The sequence below is a fragment of the Papio anubis genome, chromosome 12, assembly GCF_008728515.1.
Source record: "Papio anubis isolate 15944 chromosome 12, Panubis1.0, whole genome shotgun sequence".
Taxonomy (NCBI): Eukaryota; Metazoa; Chordata; class Mammalia; order Primates; family Cercopithecidae; genus Papio; species Papio anubis.
This window is the reverse complement of record NC_044987.1, coordinates 28466290-28482806: the sequence shown is the minus strand read 5'-3', so window position 1 is coordinate 28482806 and position 16517 is coordinate 28466290. Positions and strand designations below refer to the sequence as shown.

Below are 16517 nucleotides of genomic sequence, written 5' to 3'. Positions count from 1 at the left end.
TTATATTATAAACAAATGTTTCCAAAGTATATTGTTAACCATAATTAACTTTTTCTATTATTTTATTAATTTTGTTCTTTTACAAAATTTTATTTATAGGTAAGGGGAAAGTAAACTTAAGCCTACCTTATCTAAACTTTCTGCAAATGCTGAATTGGCTAAGTCTATAATAACTAGATCCTTCTAGATTGTTTATGTTATTACCAAAATGAAGTTATATTGTCTTATAAGTTTATATAAATCAAAATTATTTTAAAACAATTTGACTAATATTTGACAAGTTATAACAGATAATATTACTGTATTTCAAATGATTCTGATTTCCTTTGACTATTATGTTAAAATCCACGAAGACTTTTACTCAGTTTTTAGGCCATACATTTTTCTTCTTATAAAGTGAACTAAATTTTTTGATCATTATAAACCACTGGACACTTGGACACAAGCATTTTCTCACTGATGCTATATAAAATCTTCAGTAACCCATTTCTACCCACAATAAAGCAGGTAATATTATCACCATAACACATTTATTCTTCTGCACTGGATGCCTACATGATTTTCATTTAGAATTCTGAAACTGTCCCTCAAATTTGACAGCATAACTCATGGGAACTTTATAATATGGTAGGGGAACACGAAGTGACTTATTTTAACAGAAATGTCCAAATATATCTGCAGTATGTGTGTGAGGCATTTTAGAAGGCACCCTGTTGTGCTGTATAATATTGATGGCACAGTGCCATGCTGTCATAGACTTAAAAGGCTTGAGCAATGCAGTTTCTATACCATATTATAGGACTCTCCAAAATTGCTTCAGAGGCTCTCAAACAATTTCAGAATTCCCTCTTTAACTTTTATTAAACTTAAAATAGTACAAACATCTCACTGACTCAAAATATCGTGAAAAATTGTGCATTTCTTAGAAAGCTACAGTCTCCCAAAGAAAGTGGAATCTGAACTGCTTCTCCATTTTAGTATTTATATGGTTTCAGAAATTGTCTCTTTTCATCTATTATTAACCAAAAGGTTTTGACCTTTCTTTACTTTTGTAACTTTTTCATAATCAACTGCCCTAAATCCTCAAAAACTATGTTCTTGCCTTCCATGACTTAGAGAAAGCTCTAAAAACAAACAAATTAGCCTGTATAGAAATGGCTCCTTGTTTATTAAAAAGCCCTACAAATTTGAATTTTCTTTCAGTCTTTAAGCATTCGGTTTGCTCCATGGCAAAATTTAGAAGATTAGCACTGCTCTATATATCTTAATGGCTTCTCTTTCACCCTTGTCTCTCTCTGATATGTTTCATCACTGAAAAAGTCACATAAGTCAACATTCAAATACCTGAACCAAACATAAGGTACAGAGCGGGTTCTTAAAAAAAAAAAATTCTTGGCCGGGCGCGGTGGCTCAAGCCTGTAATCCCAGCACTTTGGGAGGCCGAGACGGGCGGATCATGAGGTCAGGAGATCGAGACCATCCTGGCTAACACAGTGAAACCCCGTCTCTACTAAAAAAATACAAAAAACTAGCTGAGCGAGGTGGTGGGCGCCTGTAGTCCCAGCTACTCGGGAGGCTGAGGCAGGAGAATGGCGTGAACCCGGGAGGTGGAGCTTGCAGTGAGCTGAGATTCGGCCACAGCACTCCAGCCTGGGTGACAGAGCAAGACTCTGTCTCAAAAAAAAAAAAAAAAATTCTTAAATCTTTAAAAAATTATTTTCACTTTTGTTTCTACATCTAATATCTTATCCTCAACACTTTTTCTTAAATCTTTAGTTTCGACATTTGATGACAAAATTAAGACACAAGCACTGTTCTTTGTGTGATCTTGTGGGCAGAAGGGGCCAGTTCTGCCTGTGGATGATTGGCACTCCTTCACAGCAGGACTGTGGGCCTGGAGTCCAATGCCCAGCTTTCTTACTAATCTACCTCCCAGAATTGGCAGGGGAGAAAATTAGGATAGTGTGGAGCATTTTCTGGGAAGCTATTTTTTTTTTAATTTAAAAAAGAGTTTTTATTCTAAAATTATGTCTTTCCTACTTTTCTAGAATTGAAGTGTTTCCTTTTATAAATTATGCAGATTTAGATCGTGGTTATAGGTTTTGTACTTTTTTTTTTTGTCATCCTGACTTATTAAAATAAAGACTTGGCAAATCCAAATGGGTGCCTCCATTTTCGTTGTTGCTGTTGATCCAAAGACTGTGGAGCCCTTGAGTCCAAAGTCACACTGAGATCTCACTCCAGTTCGGATATGCAGTCTGCCTATTTAAACAGCTTATCTTATTCTCCCCAGGAGAAGCTAGAGATATCATAAAAGAGATTCTAGCTTCTGTACTGTGAATGTCACAGCTAATAGGAACACAAACAACTGTCTTTCACTCATTGAATTAATATTTACTGAGTACCTACTATGTACTAAGCACTGGGGATATAAGTGGGGTGTGTTTTAATTTTTTTAATTTACTTTTTCACATGGAAGTCTCAGGGAAGAGCTCATTGAGAAGTTACCATTTGAGTGCAACATGAAAGGGGTGAGGGGAACATCTGGTTTTCTGGGGAAAAGCATTCAAGATAGAGGGAAGAGCATGTGCAGTGCCCTAAGGAGAGAGTATACGTTCTCCGACTGAGGAATGGCAATGAAACCAGTTTGACCAGAATAGAGAGAGCAAGGAGCCAAGGACAGGAGAAGGGTGTCCAAGAAGTAGAGGAAGAATGACATTGTAAGGACTCTTTCCTTTGCCCTACAGGACATGGAAAGCTATTGGAGGATTTTGAGTAGAGGTATACCAGGATATGACTTTAAATTTAACAGGATTAGTGTGACCGCCATGATAAGGATAGACTGAGAGGGATCACAGGCCAAAACAAGAAGAGACCTTAAGAAACTATTGCAGTAACTGAGGTGAGAGATGATGGGACTTGTACTAGGACAATAGCAACAAAGCTATTGAGAAGTTTCCATGTCTATTTTGAAGGTAGACCCAAAGGGGTTTACTGACAAGATTAGATGGTACTTTCTGGCACACATTGATACTGAACCACTTTTCACATTGCTCAATCACCTAATACTTTGACTGTCAGTTTGCTTAAGCAGATCATGAGATAATCATATCATGAGTCTCAGCCCACACCCTCTTAATCTTTTTCAAAGGTGTGGCTGCCGCTGACTTTAAAGGAGAAATGAAAGAGTGAAAGCAATAAGATACAATAAAGATATCTCTTTCCCTGAAACACACAGGAAAGTGGAGTTTCAGGTCTGCTGAGGCTGGGATCAACCAATTGGTGAAGGACTCAGGAATTCTTACTGCACATCTGTTCCTGGAAGAATATGATGCTAAGAGAAAAAGAATCAAATTTTTGAATAACCTGTAAGTGCCCTGTTAAAAGATTTATTATAATGGAAACTCAGAAACTTATTTTGCTCTTTTTTTCCTTTGCTGTATTCTGCAAATGGCTCAAATCCTCTTGAAGACTGTTGACTTCCTCTTAACTTTTCTCTGTCCAGAATTCCCCAAGGACAAGGACAATGTTCTCAGAGCCATGAGAGCAGTTTTGTTTTTGGGTTTTTTTGTTTGTTTGTTTTTAAGATCCTATAGCTCTTCCAAGCGCTCTGCCTTGGGCAAACCACTCTGGTTCATCCTTTGTGTTCACATCAGGAGTTTGATTAAATTGTCACTATGATTCCTCCCAGCTGAAAAATGCTTTGATTCAACATGGATTAGAATTGGCTGTGGAATTTGCTTGCCTAATAGGGTCACTTGATCTTCAAATCTACTACTTTATGTTGTTTTATAAAGGATACTACTGGGTTTATTTAACAGTTTTAAATTGGTTTGAAACATAATACACAATAAATAATAACACTCAATATATAACTCATTAGACCCTATCTTTGAATACTTTCATATACCTAAAAATTAATTTGGCTTTTCAGGAATAAAATCCAATGGATACACTCTGTCAACCCAACTGTATCACCTGTTTCAGTCTTCCAAAGCCAGGAAAGCCTTGACTGTTCTCCATGGGAATTTCACTGCAATTCCAATAATCTTGGTCTCAACATCTCGCAAACACTGGAGATCTAGAATCCTTTGCTCTCAAACACTTGATTCCAGTTCCTGGCCCTCAGTTCTAGTTACCTCAAAGAATTTCTAGTAGTTCCATAGGTTTCTGAAATAAAATGGAAGTGTTGGGACGATCCTATGTGACTCCTCAGAAGCATAGATATTGACCTTTCGCCAAATAAGGATGAGAAAAATAATACAAGAGACTCAAGAACTACCTGGATACTTAAGACCTCTTCATAGATAAAATCTGTGGACTTTATGTGACCTCCTCCATTGGTCACTTTTTTCTGTAAATGCTTTTTGCCAGCTCTCAGTTACAAAAAGAAGAGGAATTTGAAGATTATGAACTGCTTGATGGCAGTGTCTTATTTATCTCTGTTCTCTAAGACGTAGCCTGGTAACTGGCTTCTGCATCTTGGTTTACCTACATAGTCCTGGTTTGTACCTGATATCCTAGTGTAATCTTAACAGTGCCCAATGCCCCCTTCCACTTTTGAAAGTGTCTTGGTATCTATGATAAATTGTACAGTCACTCTACTTACAATAAGCGATCAAAGTTAAACACTGTTGAGCTAAAAATTTAATGAAATGGATATAATCTCCCCTTCCAATTTCTATAAAGTGACCAACCCAATATGAGTGAGTTTGTGATACAAGTCACCTTCAGACATACTTGAAAAGATTTCAGATTATTCTGTGGACAAACAGTCTATTATTAAATACGCCAAATGGTTTTCTTTTCTACTCCACTCTGACCTCATCATGTTTCAAGAACCTCTTCAAATGGAATATTGAGACATAGTAAATTATGAATTCTAGTGAGAGCTATGTTTTACAGCTGTATAATCCAGACCCTAAATGCCCTTGCAGGGAATAAAATGAAAATTAATGAACTGCAGAGCAATTGTAAAACAGGACCTTTGCATTAAGAACAAACTATTCAGTAACAGCTTTTAATAAGGTAACTATCCATTAACAGCATAATGTAGTCTTTGTACATTTCTAGGACTTATGTCACTGAGAAAATACGTTAAGAATTATTTCTCCAAAGATCCTAAAAGTTTCAGGTAATGGTTCCTTTATCTAGAATTGTTTTATTGCTATCATTAGTGCTATCCAGACTTTATTACTTCTGCTGCTGCTACCATTACTGCTACTACTACTATTAGCACTACCACCACTACTGCTACTACTACTATTGCACACATACAAACACACTTAGGGCACATTAGGGCAACGATCCCCAACCTTTTTGGCACCAGGGACCGGTTTCCTGGAAAACAATTTTTCCACAGGGATGTGAGGGATGAAACTGTTCCACTTCAGATCATCAGGATCTTAGATTCTCATGAGAAGCACACAACCTAGATCCCTAGCACGTGCAGTTCACAATAGGGTTCATGCTCCTATGAGCATCTAATGCCCCTGCTGTTCTGACAGGAGGTGGAGCTCAGGCAGTAATGCTCCCTTGCCCACTGCTCACATCTTGCTGTGTAGCCAAGTTGCTAACAGGCCAGGGACTAGTAGGGATCTACAGATCGCGCGCTGGGGACCTCTACATTAGGGCACAGGCTATAGTGTAAAATATATCGGCAACTTAAGGGGAAACATATTCCATAACAAATCTCTTTATCTCTAGCATTTGATACAAAGATAGCAGGTAATTCAAGAATACATTTAATGAGAGTCTAAAATGCTGCATTTTTTTGTTGTTGTTGTTACTCACTGAATCAACATCCACATGTTTTAAGAGCCAGATGGTAAAGTGGCAGGATATGACATTTTATTTTGAATGCTGAAAAATTTACAGAAAAGGTATTCCCACCTCCCTCTGGAAAGTTATTTTTAGACAAAGCTAAAATTTTCCCCAAAAAGCAACTTTGGATCTGTCAGGCAGAACATTTATATAATTGCTTAATTGTGACCTTAAAGTTCCAAACCATAATGGAGAAATATTAGATTTGGAAAACTTTAATTACTGGTGTTGAAACTGACCCATTCAAACCACTGAAAATCTCTGTAGATGGCCCTATAGAATATTTGGTTCTGGACGTTGGAACTATCTGATGAGCCTGCCAGAATAGGTGGCTGGAAAATATACTCCATGAAATTTAACTAGTCAACTCGCTGAGAAGAATTTTGTAGAATTAACCACTTTAATTTTGGGTAATGTCTTCCAAAAATGATAATTTTGACATCTTTTGTGTCAAGTAAGCCATTATTTGTGGCAGCAATTGGATGACAAAAGCCTTTGCTTTTCAGGCCACGTTTAGTTGATAAAAATGATGTCATTAGCATAATGGAGAACATTTGCTTATTATTTGTTAAAAAACTGTCTTTGTCTAAAATCTAAAAGGAGTACAAGATCACTAAGGTACAACTAAAATAAGAGAAGGGACAGCAGGCAGCACTTTTTTGTACTCTTTGAAATTTTTAAACTCTTGTGTTAGAGCTTTCTTAATATTAAAAACATTAATTGATAAAGATAGTAAATATTCAACATGTACAACGTGATGATTTAGAATAAATGTACCCTCCTAATTGTTGGCACAATATTAAAATATAGTTTACTTTAAAGTGGTCATTTCAGAAGATGTAAGGTTAGAACATACACTTTTTCTGTCCCCAGAATGTAATGAAAGCATAGTGAAAGTTACAAACTGTCTCAGGCAATTATTGGAATTTACATTAAAGTGGGAAAATAACAGGATGGGTAGAAAATTAATACCTATGTATTTCTTCTACCAAACATATTCTGCTTTGAGCTCAAAGCTACTTCAGTTAGTTGCTATCCTGGTGGGAAACTAATGGTGCACTCTAACTGTGCCATCAAGAAGTGCTTAATAATGGAACTGCTTTTAAAAAGGTGTGGGCAAGTTTTAGGGACACCAACAAGAAAAAAGATGGTGTCCCATCCCAGAAGTAGCAAGAGCAAAGAGTCTTTACCACCATAAGTCTGAATAGGCAAGGAAGGTGAAGATGTGGTTGTGTGGAGAGTGTAGCTGTATGGAGAATGCTGAATGGCAGAGACTAGGGCGTTTATTTAGAGATGCAGTCACCCCCACGTCAACCTGGCAGGAAAGGAATCATGTAAAGAATATGTGATTTCCTTGGGAGGCCAAGGCAGGTGGATCACCTGAGGTGAGGAGTTCGAGACCACCCTGGTCAACATGGCGAAAACCCGTCTCTACTAAATATCCAAAAATATTAGCTAGGCATTGTAGCAGGTGCCTGTAATCTCATTAACTCAGAAAGCTGAGGCAGAAGAATTGCTTGAACCTGGGAGCCAGAGGTTGCAGTGACCCCAGATCGCACCACGGTACTCCAGCCTAGGTGACAGAGCGCTAGACTCCATCTCAAAAAGAAAAAAGAAAAGAATACCTGACTTCCCTCTTCTCCCTTTGATATGTCGCATGTGATTCCTTTTAATCAACTCAACTGGAAGCCAAAGTACACAGCTGCAGACCATACTGGTCAGCCTCTTCTAACACTGATACAGAGCAAGGTCAGGCAAAATGAAAAGTGGATGTGGATCTGGACGGACACTAAGTATCTAGCTCAGTTCTTAAGGAGACACCTAGTGTAACCTCTGAGTGGCAATGACCAGCATAATAATAAATCTATAGATCTGGAATATACACACGTTTGCCTTTTGTAAAATGAATAGCTAATTGAGGAGCCAATTGGAGTGGTCCATTTGGCAATGATGCTGAACTACCTATTTAAACAGATTAGCAGCAGCAGCACAGCCAAAGTAGTTTTCACTGTCAGGTGGATCAAATGAGGCAGGACCAGTGCACAAGCCCCAGATAAGGAGAGTGCTAAGCTATATAAGCTTGGGAGCAGCTCTGCTAGGACTATTAAGCCAGTATAAATAGAATTTCATACAACAGTGGTTATCCTTTACTTTCTGCAACCTTAACTACCAAACATAAAACATAGGCATTAATATCTCAAACTTTACAGTCATAATTAGCTCTGAAAACCAACCCTAGGATTCTCCACTGGAATTTGTTGTTCTCAGGGTTTTTAAGCCAAACTTATTAAAAGGATTTGAACTAACAAATTACTTCATGTATTTACTGTGTTCTGTCACACTGCATCTAAACTTGCCAATTTTAGAGGCATGATACCAGTGTTTGCCCAAATGTGTATAACAATTTAATTCACCAGCACAATTCATTTGATTGTGCCTATTGGTTTCATGAAAGTAAACTTTGAGGCCGGGCGCGGTGGCTCAAGCCTGTAATCCCAGCACTTTGGGAGGCCGAGATGGGCGGATCACAAGGTCAGGAGATCGAGACCATCCTGGCTAACACGGTGAAACCCCGTCTCTACTAAAAAAAAAAAAAAAAAAAATACAAAAAACTAGCCGGGCGTGGTGGCGGGTGCCTGCAGTCCCAGCTACTCGGGAGGCTGAGGCAGGAGAATGGCATAAACGTGGGAGGCGGAGCTTGCAGTGAGCCGAGATCCAGACACTGCACTCCAGCCTGGGCGACAGAGCGAGACTCCGCCTCAAAAAAAAGAAAAAAAAAAGTAAACTTTGAAAACCTTACTGAGTTTCTACCAAAATGTCAGTGGCACATGGTACCATTGTGGAAAAAAAGCAAAACAAAACTGACTAATTGCCACATTGTAAATATTTGATGAAAAATAAATAACTTCATCTGACTTCTCCTCTTGATAATACAAACTTGGTTCCAATTTGTTACAGTTATAGAAGTTATTGTATGCTTTTTTTTTGCATTATTATAATTCTCAGGCACACTTACTCTAATTAAAATATAAGTACTTTTTGGCTTTACCATCTTAATACCTATTCAGAAAACTTGCCTACATTAATCCCTGCATCAATAAAAGTTATTCTACACCATAATTCAAACTTAATTTGTGAAATAATCCTAAGGGATTTTGTGACTGTTTCTAGAAGGGAAGAACTTGGGCAAGCATATAGCTAGATCTAAGTAGTAACTCAAAAGCTTTTTGACTAAAGTCAACCTAATTCTACGGTTTAATGTTTGATGTCCTTACAGAGAGAAGGCAGTTGATAGTGTGTCCTATGCAGTGCCGGGACGACATCATTAACCAAACTGGACCACAGGGCAGCATTCACAGGCTATTCTGAAGAAAGAAACTGTGTTCATTATTGTAATCTTTGCAATGGTTGTAACGGTCGGGCTAGAGCGACCAGAGACATTTGGGGAAGGGAGAATTGGGAGAAGGGGGCTTTATCTCCCTGTGAACTTAGAGGGAAAGCAGCAAACATATGCTCAATGTAAAGAGCAGAAGCCACCACATTCCTTGGAAATATCATAGTATCCAGCAGTGCTTCGTGGTCAGGGATATGTCTGGGTCAAAAATGAATCCTTAATAGGGGAATAAAATTAACCCAAACTGCATGGAATTAAGTTTTCATTGTATTATAGACCATATCATAGAGGAGAATAAAAAGCAGACTCTAATATCAGACAGAATGAGGCTTTACCAATTCATAGCTACATGATCTTGGCCAAGAACTTAACTTCTGTATCATCAGTTTCCTTTATATAAAATGAAGATAATAAAACTAACACCATGCCAATAAAGTACTTAATATAATATTGAAGGTCATGGATTTGTCAGTTCTTTAATAATTGTTATTACTATTACCTTTATTATTATTAGTCTTGATCAAATGGGAAGGGATATATAAAAAGGGCAGAATTTTTACCCTTGTCATTTAATTCAACCTAATTCCCTCTTGTTGAGCTTATTCTTTTCTTTGTCTGAAAAAAATAGGGAAATCAAGATGAATAAAAACTAGTCTCATACTTAAAGGGAACTAGACAGGTAAACTAGCAATTAGTTATAATTTCACATCCCTGAGGTTAGTGACAGGCATGCTGTACTTTCCAAGGTAGCATGTAGAACTTATGTAATAAATGATTTAATTAATTCAGAGTAGCATGAGCTGTAATTACTGTACAAACAGCTAGGGAAATGTAAAGAAAAAAGACAAAAACCCCACACGGATGAGGCCAGAGAAGGGTTGTGAAATGGTCTAAAGCTGAAGTTGAGGCTTAAAGAAAGATTAGAAGTTGCCAGTGAGTGTAGGGCATACAGACTTTCTTAGCACAGGGAATAGCCATTGCATTGTGTTAAATGCAAGAGAGAGTCTGGTTTATTCAGAGGACCACCAATCTTCAGTATGAGTTGAGTGATGCATACTTAAGAGACACAGTGAGAGATTGGTTTGGGAAGAACAACATCCATCCCGTCGCCGCTCCTGGTCATTTATATTCCTTCTTTCCCTCATTTTCCTTCATAGCACTTACTACCTCTTGTCATTCTATTATAAATGTATTTGTGTATTGCTTCTTGTCTGCCTCAGCCACTGGAATGTAAACTTCATGAAGGTAGGCACATCTTACTGTTCCATTTCTATATCTGCAGCCTCTGGATCAGTGGCCTGAAATATAGGAAATGCTCAGCAAATATTCATTGAATGAAAAGTGCAAGAAGAAACAGAGAACTGCTCATGAAATGTCTTAAATGTAATATTTAGGAAGAAATGTCAGAATTGGTGTGGGACGAGGGTGAAGCTGAGCAATGAGTCTGAGAGAATCTCTTAGATTTCTGACTAAAGTGACTAAGTAAACGTCTAATGACCAAATATGGAATGCAAAAAGCAGAACTAGGTTTTTGTTTTTCATCTGGAGGGAGTGTGGGATGTTGAGTTATACAGTATGACTCTCCTGGAGTTGTAGGGATGTATTTCTTCACCTATGAAGAATCCGCAATCTACTTCTCTCAAATGAACAGCAGCATTATAAGTTACCCTACCATGTGGAATGAAGCTGATTTTTATTTACAGCTATAGAAAAGATTATCATGACTAATAAAATCCTACATTAATCTTCATTACATAGAAAGTCAAAGGTGGAAGATTAAGCAATTTAAATAACCTTCCTCTGAACCACAGAGTTGAAGTGGAAACAGAACGTTTGCAGTTAAAAGTAACAGAGGCTACCACTGACCCCATCATTTGTCACCTAGCATGCTGTTCAAGAAATCACTCTGTATTTAGATAATCACCTCAGTGTCATTTCTCCACTAAAGAAATTTAATAGTGAGCAATCAAATGTATTCACTCTCAGTCCCTGACATGAGTTTACAATTACTTCTTAGAACTGAGCTAGCCTCAGTAGGATATAAAAATTAGGCTAATCATATGGTGAATACTTACTTCATCCTGTGTTTTTTCCTGCTAGGAACAGAAATTGTCTCCATAATTGTATGCAAATCCTTTCACCAGAATCATCACAAGAAAATTATGTACTGCTACTCCTGCTCTAAAGAAAAGACGAAGTAATGTTTTAAAATATCACTTTCAAATCAACCAAAATGAATGGTTTTGGCTTTGTGTATAAAAGCCAGATCCAAATTAATATTATTTACAGTACACAGCTTGGCATGTGAATATAACAAGCTGATACTTAATATATTATGTAACACTTCTTTGAGTTTCGTTGCTAGTGATTACTTTTATGATTAATTAATGAGATCTGTTGGACTCAGACTACAACATAGGGTAGAATAAATTAATTGGTCTTTTAAGAACCAGAAGTCTTTGGACAGCATTGGCTGTCTTGCACCCTCAATTAATGAGTCAATTTTGCAGGTTAGCTCAGGATTTGTTTATATGAACCAAAAACATTTCTGTTTTTATCATTTAGAATGGAGTCCTTTCTGAAATGAATTTCACACTTACTTTAATTCTGAGTTTTTTGAAGCTTATTTTCCCTCTTATTAATGACTCAGGATGGTTGCTATGAATAAAGATTGTGAAAATCGGAGATTAATATTAAGGGCTACCTTAGGATGTCTCTAAAGGTATTCCTGCTGAGATATGTGGGACTCTGGGCTTCCACAACTCAAGACCTCCCTCTGCCATTTGTAGAGTTGTGGAGTTTTTGCATTTACTTGCCACATTATTTTAGGACCTAAATGTACAAAGTATAAATTAAGTAGTTTTCAGTCATTCAGATGCCACATAATATTACTTATTATTCATTCAGAAGCTGTCTCTGGGATGAACAATAAGATATTGCTGATATTTCATTATCTTTGATCAGCAGAAATGAAAATTTCATATGGCTCCATCTGATACAATGAAATACCTCCTGGCTGTTATACAGATAAGTACAGAATTGGTTGAGGAGCAGGGGAGTGTAGAATTTAGAGAAAAGCAAACAATCAACACTCTCCTTTCTTTCCACTTTTTCTGGAGTGGGTCTAGGTGAGAGGAGCTTTGGCATCATGCCTGTATTAATTTCAGTAGTCTCCTATTTGGATTCCCTGTCCTCTTTCTCTTTCCACTCTTCGGATGCATCATTTCCACTATATGAAGCTAACATTATAAAAGCAGTTTTATAAATCTGTCTCTTCTCTGCTCCAAAGCTTCCAAGGTTTCTAGTGTTTCACTATTGTTTCGTGATTATCAAAGGAGTAATTTCTAAACTTTCAGTATTTAATTATCCAAAAGTATTTACTGAGTCCCTTTTAGATGCCAAGTCTTCTTTTAGGCACAGTGAACAAAACAAAGTTCCTGACTTCATGAGCTTACCTTCTAGTGGGGGAAACAGACAACAAACAAGGTGAGTGAGTAAAATCTAGAGTATATTAGGTGGTGGTGAAGTGTTGAGGAGAAAGTAAAGCAGAGAACAGAAACAGAAAATCATAGGATGAAGGAGTTGAAATTTTACATAAAGTAACCCAGAATGGCCTCACTGAAGAGAAGGCATTTGGGTAGAAACCTGAGAACATAAAGGCAGAATCCTGAAGACCCATCTTGGTGAAAGCACAGCAGGGTGAAGCCCGAGGCAGAGCACCCCTGGCAAAGAGGCCAGATGGCTGGTAATGTTTGAGAGTGAGAGAGAGGTAGATGACATCAGTATAAAGGAGCAATTGGAGAGTTTGGACCTGTAAGTGGTGTGATCTGGCTTGCCTGGAAAGTTCCATTCCTGAAGCTATGAGCAGTGTGAAGGGGAGGAAAGAAAAAACATGTAAACAGGCACTTGCAATAATCCTTGGCAAGAGGCTGGGGCCTAGGTGGAGGCAGTGTTGGTAGGGAGAAATGGTCAGGTTTTTGATATATTTTGGAAGGTAGTCTTGACAGAATATGCTAAAATACGAGATGTGCTTGTGAGAGAAAGAACAGAATTGATGGTGACTGTGATTGAAAGGCCTTCACATCGCAGCCTCAGCCTTCCTTGCTAATTTCATCGCTCTGTTTGCATGCTGAAGTGTGCTGAAAAGTCCCTAAGCTGGAGAATGGAAGACTTGAGTTCAATTCACAGTACTGCTATTTAGTGGGGTTATGCTTTGATATAAGTCACATATGTTGCTTTTATTTCTTCACCTTTATGGTGGAGATAATGTCTACTTCACAGGGCTGTTATGAGGTTCAACTATATTGTGAAATACTAATAAAGCATAATGTAGTTTATGAATACATTACTCCAGCAGCCTGCTCTATTAACTATCAACAATTAATAATTTATTTAGCATTCTTCAAGCTCCTGCCTCTGTGCCTTTGTTTTATGATGCAGTAGCTCCTTCCTCCTCACCATCTTTATTCATCAACCCTTTCCATCCTTTAGGGACCATACCACAGTCCAAGTCATTCTCTCCACGGTGAAACCCCCTTTGAAAGGATCTATTCTTTTGCTTAACATGCTTTCCCAAAGTATCGCAATATTGAATAGGTCTGACACTCAGAATTATGTCTTACATACTTTACATACTTAATATTAGATAAAGACCTTGTTTCAGTGCCTGTTAACTCACAAACATATATTTTAATTCCCTTATAAAAACTACAATGGTTGTTTTTTATGCACGTTGGAGCTGTGAACTTTATACAATGTGACATAAAAAAGTATCAAATCAGAATTGTAAATTTTATATAGTGTGATATATAAAATATATAGTAAAACAGATAAAAGAAAAAATTGTACTTTATGAGCAAAATAATAGCTGTATAGTAATTATGCCAGATATTTATTCTGATTGGAAATTAGTCATTTGCTATTTGAATTTAAAATTATTCAAATTTTTCAAAAATGCTTTACTTAAAATAGAAACACATTGCCTTTATTGTAAAAAGATGTTGGTGGAGGCCCACCGTGCTAAGAAGATAAAAATTGGTAGAATCAAACTTGAAAAGAGATCCAGTGTATTCGCAGGGAATATTCAAAATCTACAGATTGTTTCCATTGATGTCTATAACCAGAGAGAAAAATGGGTTTCTCAGACCTCTGTCAGAATTTATTATACTACTTTGGGGGATGAAGGAGGTGGCTGCAAGGATAGTTTTCATCAGAAGTCAACTGACACCTGAAATCCAAACAGAAAAATATGTGCTTCTGAAGGTCAAAAAAACCCTAAGAGTTCAATCTGAAAATGGAAGTAGAATGACCACCAGTAGAATAGACTCAAATCATCTCTCTCTTTGTCATTTATGTGTCATTAATCACCAAACTAATTTACCCTGTATCCTTAATCTAGAAACTATTCTCCTTCCTCTGCATGGTCCTAAATCTGGCCTCTATTACTTCTCACCTGGATTACTACCATATGGCTTCCTAAGGGATTTTCCCATTTCTGTGCTACCCACATCCATTCTATTTTCCACACTTCAGCTATAATCATCCCTCTAAGACACATTGTTCTGTCACTCTCTTCTGAAAGTCTATGAAGCAAAACCTAAATTCCTTTAAATGATAGAGAAAGCTCTTGTAATATGTCCCTTGCCTGTTCATCTCTCCAGTCTTAGAAGCTCTTTCCACAGCCCATGCCAATTCTCCACATATCCCTTCTTGTCCTTCCAAACACACAAAATAAACTGAAGCTTTTGAAGGTTCTGAATGTGACCTGCTATGTAAGATAAAAAGTATATTCATAAAGTCTTTTAAGGAGAGTTTCCTGAAGCCTCCACACAACCTTTCCACTTATAACCCATTGCCCACAACTTAGTCACAGAGCCATATATCTAGCTGAAAGAGAAGCAAGAAAATATATTTATTCTGACTGTCCATAGGTCCAAGTTAAAATCTCCCCTTCATTGCTTTGGATGAAATACACCTCATTGTATAAATAACTTTAACTTTAAAGATTTAAAGTATCAAATTTTCTTACAAGATGTCATCTGAACTAAATATGAATACTAGAGAATCAGAAGACAATAAATGTTAGTGTCAGAAAATGCCTTAGGAAAAATCTAGGACCCAGAATAACCACCTTTAACAATGATTATTATCAATCCATCTTTGAAGATGAATTTTCTACTTTTACTCTTGAGTGTCTGTAGAAAAGAGAAAACTCAAGATACTCCATCTTATCTTGGGTTTACATGAATAGCTTCAAGCTGTAAAAGTAGGAAAATCTTTGCTTATTGTTAGTACGCCCTTTTTGAACTACGGCATAAATAAATACTATAGTTACAGCTGCAGATAATTTTACCCAAGCCACAATGTTGGTTACTCCTCCATGTGCTGAAACCTGGGGGTCCAGACTGTGGCCTTTGAACATGTTATTTCAGTACTCAGCTGCTTTGGAAAGAGTCCAACCTAAATGGTTATTAAATCTACTCCACAGTTCCAGCATGGTGGCATTAAATTCAGTGAGGATTACAGAATCTTATTCCTTTCTGTAACTCAAATCAATATGTGGCATTAGAAACATACAGACATACACACCTTTTTCCTTGAATCTACTAGTTTTGGGCACTGACAAATTGTGCTAGACCAGAGATATTGATGATGTAGTAGCAAGTACCTCCATAGCAATTTACACAATTAATGAGGGAGGCTTTAATTTAACTAACTACAAGCTGCTGCTATGCCCCTTGCCATGTTCCCTTTTCAGGCTCAGCAACCTCCCATGGGACAGACCTAGACTTCTCCTTCCCAAACCAGTTCCCATAATCTAGATGTTTCTCTATCCCATATTCATCAAAATGGCATACCCTTCATCTTATTTTTACTTCATTATTCTGATGATATTCCTTGATTATTTCCACATTCTTACCTCTTCCCATTTTCTCCTCAATTTCACAATCTGAAAAATGTCTTCTATATCCAGCATTCCATTAACCCTGCTCATGTTAAGTGCACCAATGACCTTCTCATTGAAAAGCACAATGGACACTTTCTAGTTCTCATCCAAGTAAAGCTTTTTCAGGGCAAATGCATAACTCCTTCTTTTCTAAATACTTTCTTCCCTGGCACAAATGTATTCTGCTTCTCTTTCTGCTGCTCTGTGTGCAGACAGTTAAATAACTCTTGCAAATGAAAACATCAAATAAATAAGCCCAGCTATTGTTGTGAGTAGCAACATCCCTGAATTGGTGCTCATCCAAAATAGGTCATAATCCATGGATGATGTAATAAGTGTTGACGTGTAAGGGTG

The 16517-nt window shown here is 37.4% G+C and overlaps 1 protein-coding gene and 1 long non-coding RNA gene across 7 annotated transcripts in view; one reads left to right on the top strand and one right to left on the bottom strand.

The window, feature by feature from the left end:
• Positions 1 to 16517, top strand: part of GRIA4 (glutamate ionotropic receptor AMPA type subunit 4) — a 382415-nt gene that overhangs the window by 241514 nt on the left and 124384 nt on the right. The gene's annotated exons all lie outside the window — the stretch shown is intronic.
• On the bottom strand, positions 10306 to 16248 carry LOC116269692. Its single transcript, XR_004177375.1, has 3 exons — positions 16137 to 16248; positions 11293 to 11398; positions 10306 to 10515 (listed from the first exon to the last, which is right to left on the bottom strand). It is a non-coding gene; the product is annotated as an uncharacterized LOC116269692 (long non-coding RNA).